At 56.1% G+C, this 7,500-nt stretch overlaps 2 non-coding genes and 1 pseudogene across 2 annotated transcripts; all 3 read left to right on the forward strand.

Annotated features, from left to right (window-relative positions):
* Positions 1-2,635: 2,635 nt before the first annotated feature.
* Positions 2,636-4,528, forward strand: LOC126318508 (small subunit ribosomal RNA). Its single transcript, XR_007557330.1, has one exon. It is a non-coding gene; the product is annotated as a small subunit ribosomal RNA (ribosomal RNA).
* Positions 4,529-4,896: 368 nt separating this feature from the next.
* LOC126318476 (5.8S ribosomal RNA) lies at positions 4,897-5,051 on the forward strand. The gene has a single exon (XR_007557305.1). It is a non-coding gene; the product is annotated as a 5.8S ribosomal RNA (ribosomal RNA).
* A 188-nt stretch (positions 5,052-5,239) lies between these two features.
* The window catches only part of LOC126318487 (large subunit ribosomal RNA), a 4,792-nt pseudogene continuing 2,531 nt past the window's right edge, over positions 5,240-7,500 (forward strand).

The raw sequence follows: 7,500 nt of genomic DNA on the forward strand, positions 1-7,500 counted from the left end.
GGTTGTACCAGATTATCCCTTAACCTAACTCAATTTGTCCCTTAACCTAACTCAATTTGTCCCTTAACCTAACTCAATTTGTCCCTTAACCTAACTCAATTTGTCCCTTAACCTAACTCAATTTGTCCCTTAACCTAACTCAATTTGTCCCTTAACCTAACTCAATTTGTCCCTTAACCTAACTCAATTTGTCCCTTAACCTAACTCAATTTGTCCCTTAACCTAACTCAATTTGTCCCTTAACCTAACTCAATTTGTCCCTTAACCTAACTCAATTTGTCCCTTAACCTAACCCACGTTGTCCCTTAACCTAACTCAATTTGTCCCTTAACCTAACTCAATTTGTCCCTTAACCTAACTCAATTTGTCCCTTAACCTAACTCAATTTGTCCCTTAACCTAACTCAATTTGTCCCTTAACCTAACTCAATTTGTCCCTTAACCTAACCCACGTTGTCCCTTAACCTAACCCACGTTGTCCCTTAACCTAACCCACGTTGTCCCTTAACCTAACCCACGTTGTCCCTTAACCTAACCCACGTTGTCCCTTAACCTAACCCACGTTGTCCCTTAACCTAACCCACGTTGTCCCTTAACCTAACCCACGTTGTCCCTTAACCTAACCCACGTTGTCCCTTAACCTAACCCACGTTGTCCCTTAACCTAACCCACGTTGTCCCTTAACCTAACCCACGTTGTCCCTTAACCTAACCCACGTTGTCCCTTAACCTAACCCACGTTGTCCCTTAACCTAACCCACGTTGTCCCTTAACCTAACCCACGTTGTCCCTTAACCTAACCCACGTTGTCCCTTAACCTAACCCACGTTGTCCCTTTGCCTAACATAGTTCACTGCTCGGAATCTCTGGTGTCGTTGTTATCCTCATGTAGATGTCTTGCGAGTGTTGCTTACTTTCCACATATTCCCGCTATCCACTGTCAATTGTACTGCAATAGGACTATATCGCCCCCCCCCCCTCTGCCCCTCTCTTTGTGTCTCCGTCCTCTCAAGCTGGTCGGTCTGGCGTTTGAGTGTTAAATGAGCCTCGCAGCTGTTCAGTTGCGTTCAGATGTCGACGCCCTCAGTGTACGTCGTGGTATGGTCTGTGTCCATTGTCCGCTGATGTCGTACGCGTAACCCACACGCTGTACCGATCATCGGTAGTTACGTACAGAGTGAAGTAGTGTGATACGTGTGACCGTACGCTGGCTGTGCCCAACGGTGTCGAATCTCAATTTCCATATGTTGTGCTCGATGCTACTTGTCTCGTCTCCCAATAACAGCTAGGTTGCACTGTGGTACGCCGTAGAGGCGTGTGGGAGGAACGTACGAACGCATTGTATGTCACCCTGGGTCGCTGGGGGTGGTGGTGCGGTGAGTCAGGTCAGGTCAGCGTGAGCCGTGTGATGTAGTGACGCGTGTATTCCGACTTTGTCGTATTGCCTCACACAAAGTGCTACCCTGGTGGACCGCGTTCCATATCTGGGACATGCCGCAGATGCCGGTTGACAGTGGATCGCGGAAGGGACATCGCATACGTGCGCGGGCCACCTTCCACGTGTTCTCTTCTGCACATGTCGCAGTGTGTATGTGGTCTGATGTAGCGTGTCGTGACACATGACATCCTGGCATGCAAGAATTGTTGAATTCGCAAATGTAGGTGGACATCTACGTTTACTGCCCAAGATACGCAAATGAACTGGAAATCCGTTGTTGAGCGGTTGTTCACGCTGGAGGTGAATCTGTGATGGCGACGATCGGTACAGCTATTAACCGGTTGTTTCAGCGGTACCCGCCACATCCACACACGTGACTAGGCCCATGTGGGTATGAAGCGATACGCGGCGGTGGCTTGGTGGGACTGTTCCCGGCCGGTGAAGGGGGGCCGCCCGGCGTGTTGGCCGCGCGCTGCGTGGGCGCACGCGCAACAGGCGGCTGGTGGGGGGCGCCGAGTGGCAGGAGCGCCAGCCGACGGGCTCGGCAGGCGGCGCAGCTACGCTGCGGCGCACCCTGCACGCGGCGCCTGGCGGCCAAAGTTGGTTCAGCCGAGCCCGGTGCGAAGCGCGGTGGACATCTGCAGTGTGCTGGTCTGATTGAGGACTGTGTGCGTTGAGGATGCGCCGCCGCCTGGCACTCGGCGTCGCGACGCCGTCTGCTGCTCGGTCGCCCCAGCGGTTCTCGCAGGTGGTTTGTATCGCAGTTGTGCGGACGTGTTGGCGCGTGCGCTGTGCTGGGAGAGTTCGCTTCTGCACCCAAGTGGGGCTTTGCCCTTGTGTGGCGCTGGCGTTGGAGCTGCCGGTCACCATAGGTGGCGCGTGTTGTCTCCCGCCGGCAATGCCACGACAGCACGCTCCCGGGCCTCTGTCGGCAGCGGCAAGCTCAGTTGGGAGCAAGGGTGTTCGCACTAAAACCGTCTACTCGCCTAACTCCGGGCGATTGCGCCTCTCTCGAAACCGACCAAGTACCTAGGACGGCGCTGCGCGCCGCCGGGACCTGAGAGGGTTTCGAGGTGTATCGTGCAGGGGAGCTCGGCCTCCTCCTGTTTGCAGAATAATTGAGCGGACGCTTGCGTGTTCGCGCGGGCCCCCGGGACACACTCCCGGGCGGCCGGCTGCTCAGCTCTAGTTGACGCAGCTCCCTGGTTGATCCTGCCAGTAGTCATATGCTTGTCTCAAAGATTAAGCCATGCATGTCTCAGTACAAGCCGCATTAAGGTGAAACCGCGAATGGCTCATTAAATCAGTTATGGTTCCTTAGATCGTACCCACGTTACTTGGATAACTGTGGTAATTCTAGAGCTAATACATGCAAACAGAGTCCCGACCAGAGATGGAAGGGACGCTTTTATTAGATCAAAACCAATCGGATTGGCTTGTCTGGTCCGTTTGCCTTGGTGACTCTGAATAACTTTGGGCTGATCGCACGGTCCTCGTACCGGCGACGCATCTTTCAAATGTCTGCCTTATCAACTGTCGATGGTAGGTTCTGCGCCTACCATGGTTGTAACGGGTAACGGGGAATCAGGGTTCGATTCCGGAGAGGGAGCCTGAGAAACGGCTACCACATCCAAGGAAGGCAGCAGGCGCGCAAATTACCCACTCCCGGCACGGGGAGGTAGTGACGAAAAATAACGATACGGGACTCATCCGAGGCCCCGTAATCGGAATGAGTACACTTTAAATCCTTTAACGAGTATCTATTGGAGGGCAAGTCTGGTGCCAGCAGCCGCGGTAATTCCAGCTCCAATAGCGTATATTAAAGTTGTTGCGGTTAAAAAGCTCGTAGTTGGATTTGTGTCCCACGCTGTTGGTTCACCGCCCGTCGGTGTTTAACTGGCATGTATCGTGGGACGTCCTGCCGGTGGGGCGAGCCGAAGGGGTGCTTTCGCGTCCCGAGGCGGACCCCGTTTAAATCCTACCAGGGTGCTCTTTGTTGAGTGTCTCGGTGGGCCGGCACGTTTACTTTGAACAAATTAGAGTGCTTAAAGCAGGCAAGCCCGCCTGAATACTGTGTGCATGGAATAATGGAATAGGACCTCGGTTCTATTTTGTTGGTTTTCGGAACCCGAGGTAATGATTAATAGGGACAGGCGGGGGCATTCGTATTGCGACGTTAGAGGTGAAATTCTTGGATCGTCGCAAGACGAACAGAAGCGAAAGCATTTGCCAAGTATGTTTTCATTAATCAAGAACGAAAGTTAGAGGTTCGAAGGCGATCAGATACCGCCCTAGTTCTAACCATAAACGATGCCAGCCAGCGATCCGCCGCAGTTCCTCCGATGACTCGGCGGGCAGCCTCCGGGAAACCAAAGCTTTTGGGTTCCGGGGGAAGTATGGTTGCAAAGCTGAAACTTAAAGGAATTGACGGAAGGGCACCACCAGGAGTGGAGCCTGCGGCTTAATTTGACTCAACACGGGAAACCTCACCAGGCCCGGACACCGGAAGGATTGACAGATTGATAGCTCTTTCTTGATTCGGTGGGTGGTGGTGCATGGCCGTTCTTAGTTGGTGGAGCGATTTGTCTGGTTAATTCCGATAACGAACGAGACTCTAGCCTGCTAACTAGTCGCGTGACATCCTTCGTGCTGTCAGCGATTACTTTTCTTCTTAGAGGGACAGGCGGCTTCTAGCCGCACGAGATTGAGCAATAACAGGTCTGTGATGCCCTTAGATGTTCTGGGCCGCACGCGCGCTACACTGAAGGAATCAGCGTGTCTTCCTAGGCCGAAAGGTCGGGGTAACCCGCTGAACCTCCTTCGTGCTAGGGATTGGGGCTTGCAATTGTTCCCCATGAACGAGGAATTCCCAGTAAGCGCGAGTCATAAGCTCGCGTTGATTACGTCCCTGCCCTTTGTACACACCGCCCGTCGCTACTACCGATTGAATGATTTAGTGAGGTCTTCGGACTGGTACGCGGCATCGACTCTGTCGTTGCCGATGCTACCGGAAAGATGACCAAACTTGATCATTTAGAGGAAGTAAAAGTCGTAACAAGGTTTCCGTAGGTGAACCTGCGGAAGGATCATTACCGACTAGACTGCATGTCTTTCGATGTGCGTGTCGTGTCGTGTCGCGCAACACGCTACCTGTACGGCAGTGGCCGTGCGCCGCGTGCGGAACCACGCGTGCCTCTCAAAACTAGCGGAAGTGTTGTTGTTGTGTGGTACGAGCGCTGAAGCTCTGGAGCGGCTGGCCTGCGGTACCTGGCGCCTGGCGCCGGTTTTGAATGACGTTCGCCCGAGTGCCTGTCCGCTCCGGTGTGGAGCCGTACGACGCCCATCGGCTGTGAGGCCGTTGGACACAAAAAAAAATAGTGGAACAGGGGCCGTCAGACGCCTCAGTCCCGCAAATGCTACTGTCTTGAAAGAGACAGTGGGAGACTGAAAAGGAAAAGATCACCCAGGACGGTGGATCACTCGGCTCGTGGGTCGATGAAGAACGCAGCAAATTGCGCGTCGACATGTGAACTGCAGGACACATGAACATCGACGTTTCGAACGCACATTGCGGTCCATGGATTCCGTTCCCGGGCCACGTCTGGCTGAGGGTCGGCTACGTATACTGAAGCGCGCGGCGTTTGTCCCGCTTCGGAGACGTGGGAGTGTCGTGGTCGCCTGTGTGGCCGGCCGCGTCTCCTTAAACGTGCGATGCGCGCCCGTCGCCTGGCGGTTCGCATACCGGTACTTTCTCGGTAGCGTGCACAGCCGGCTGGCGGTGTGGCGTGCGACACCTCGTACAACGACCTCAGAGCAGGCGAGACTACCCGCTGAATTTAAGCATATTACTAAGCGGAGGAAAAGAAACTAACAAGGATTCCCCCAGTAGCGGCGAGCGAACAGGGAAGAGTCCAGCACCGAACCCCGCAGGCTGCCGCCTGTCGTGGCATGTGGTGTTTGGGAGGGTCCACTACCCCGACGCCTCGCGCCGAGCCCAAGTCCAACTTGAATGAGGCCACGGCCCGTAGAGGGTGCCAGGCCCGTAGCGGCCGGTGCGAGCGTCGGCGGGACCTCTCCTTCGAGTCGGGTTGCTTGAGAGTGCAGCTCCAAGTGGGTGGTAAACTCCATCTGAGACTAAATATGACCACGAGACCGATAGCGAACAAGTACCGTGAGGGAAAGTTGAAAAGAACTTTGAAGAGAGAGTTCAAAAGTACGTGAAACCGTTCTGGGGTAAACGTGAGAAGTCCGAAAGGTCGAACGGGTGAGATTCACGCCCATCCGGCCACTGGCCCCCGCCCTCGGCAGATGGGGCCGGCCGCCCGCGCGGAGCAATCCGCGGCGGGGTCGTGTCCGGTTGCCTTTCCACTCGCCGCGGGGTGGGGCCGTTCCGGTGTGCGGTGGGCCGCACTTCTCCCCTAGTAGGACGTCGCGACCCGCTGGGTGCCGGCCTACGGCCCGGGTGCGCAGCCTGTCCTTCCGCGGGCCTCGGTTCGCGTCTGTTGGGCAGAGCCCCGGTGTCCTGGCTGGCTGCTCGGCGGTATATCTGGAGGAGTCGATTCGCCCCTTTGGGCGCTCGGGCTCCCGGCAAGCGCGCGCGGTTCTTCCCGGATGACGGACCTACCTGGCCCGGCCCCGGACCCGCGCCGCTGTTGGCTCGGGATGCTCTCGGGCGGAATAATCGCTCCCGTCAGCGGCGCTTCAGCTTTGGACAATTTCACGACCCGTCTTGAAACACGGACCAAGGAGTCTAACATGTGCGCGAGTCATTGGGCTGTACGAAACCTAAAGGCGTAATGAAAGTGAAGGTCTCGCCTTGCGCGGGCCGAGGGAGGATGGGGCTTCCCCGCCCTTCACGGGGCGGCGGCCTCCGCACTCCCGGGGCGTCTCGTCCTCATTGCGAGGTGAGGCGCACCTAGAGCGTACACGTTGGGACCCGAAAGATGGTGAACTATGCCTGGCCAGGACGAAGTCAGGGGAAACCCTGATGGAGGTCCGTAGCGATTCTGACGTGCAAATCGATCGTCGGAGCTGGGTATAGGGGCGAAAGACTAATCGAACCATCTAGTAGCTGGTTCCCTCCGAAGTTTCCCTCAGGATAGCTGGTGCTCGTACGAGTCTCATCCGGTAAAGCGAATGATTAGAGGCCTTGGGGCCGAAACGACCTCAACCTATTCTCAAACTTTAAATGGGTGAGATCTCCGGCTTGCTTGATATGCTGAAGCCGCGAGCAAACGACTCGGATCGGAGTGCCAAGTGGGCCACTTTTGGTAAGCAGAACTGGCGCTGTGGGATGAACCAAACGCCGAGTTAAGGCGCCCGAATCGACGCTCATGGGAAACCATGAAAGGCGTTGGTTGCTTAAGACAGCAGGACGGTGGCCATGGAAGTCGGAATCCGCTAAGGAGTGTGTAACAACTCACCTGCCGAAGCAACTAGCCCTGAAAATGGATGGCGCTGAAGCGTCGTGCCTATACTCGGCCGTCAGTCTGGCAGTCATGGCCGGTCCTCGCGGCCGGCCGCGAAGCCCTGACGAGTAGGAGGGTCGCGGCGGTGGGCGCAGAAGGGTCTGGGCGTGAGCCTGCCTGGAGCCGCCGTCGGTGCAGATCTTGGTGGTAGTAGCAAATACTCCAGCGAGGCCCTGGAGGGCTGACGCGGAGAAGGGTTTCGTGTGAACAGCCGTTGCACACGAGTCAGTCGATCCTAAGCCCTAGGAGAAATCCGATGTTGATGGGGGCCGTCATAGCATGATGCACTTTGTGCTGGCCCCCGTTGGGCGAAAGGGAATCCGGTTCCTATTCCGGAACCCGGCAGCGGAACCGATATAAGTCGGGCCCCTCTTTTAGAGATGCTCGTCGGGGTAACCCAAAAGGACCCGGAGACGCCGTCGGGAGATCGGGGAAGAGTTTTCTTTTCTGCATGAGCGTTCGAGTTCCCTGGAATCCTCTAGCAGGGAGATAGGGTTTGGAACGCGAAGAGCACCGCAGTTGCGGCGGTGTCCCGATCTTCCCCTCGGACCTTGAAAATCCGGGAGAGGGCCACGTGGAGGTGTCGCGCCGGTTCG

This window comes from Schistocerca gregaria, unplaced genomic scaffold (assembly GCF_023897955.1).
Source record: "Schistocerca gregaria isolate iqSchGreg1 unplaced genomic scaffold, iqSchGreg1.2 ptg000670l, whole genome shotgun sequence".
In the NCBI taxonomy this organism is placed as follows: domain Eukaryota; kingdom Metazoa; phylum Arthropoda; class Insecta; order Orthoptera; family Acrididae; genus Schistocerca; species Schistocerca gregaria.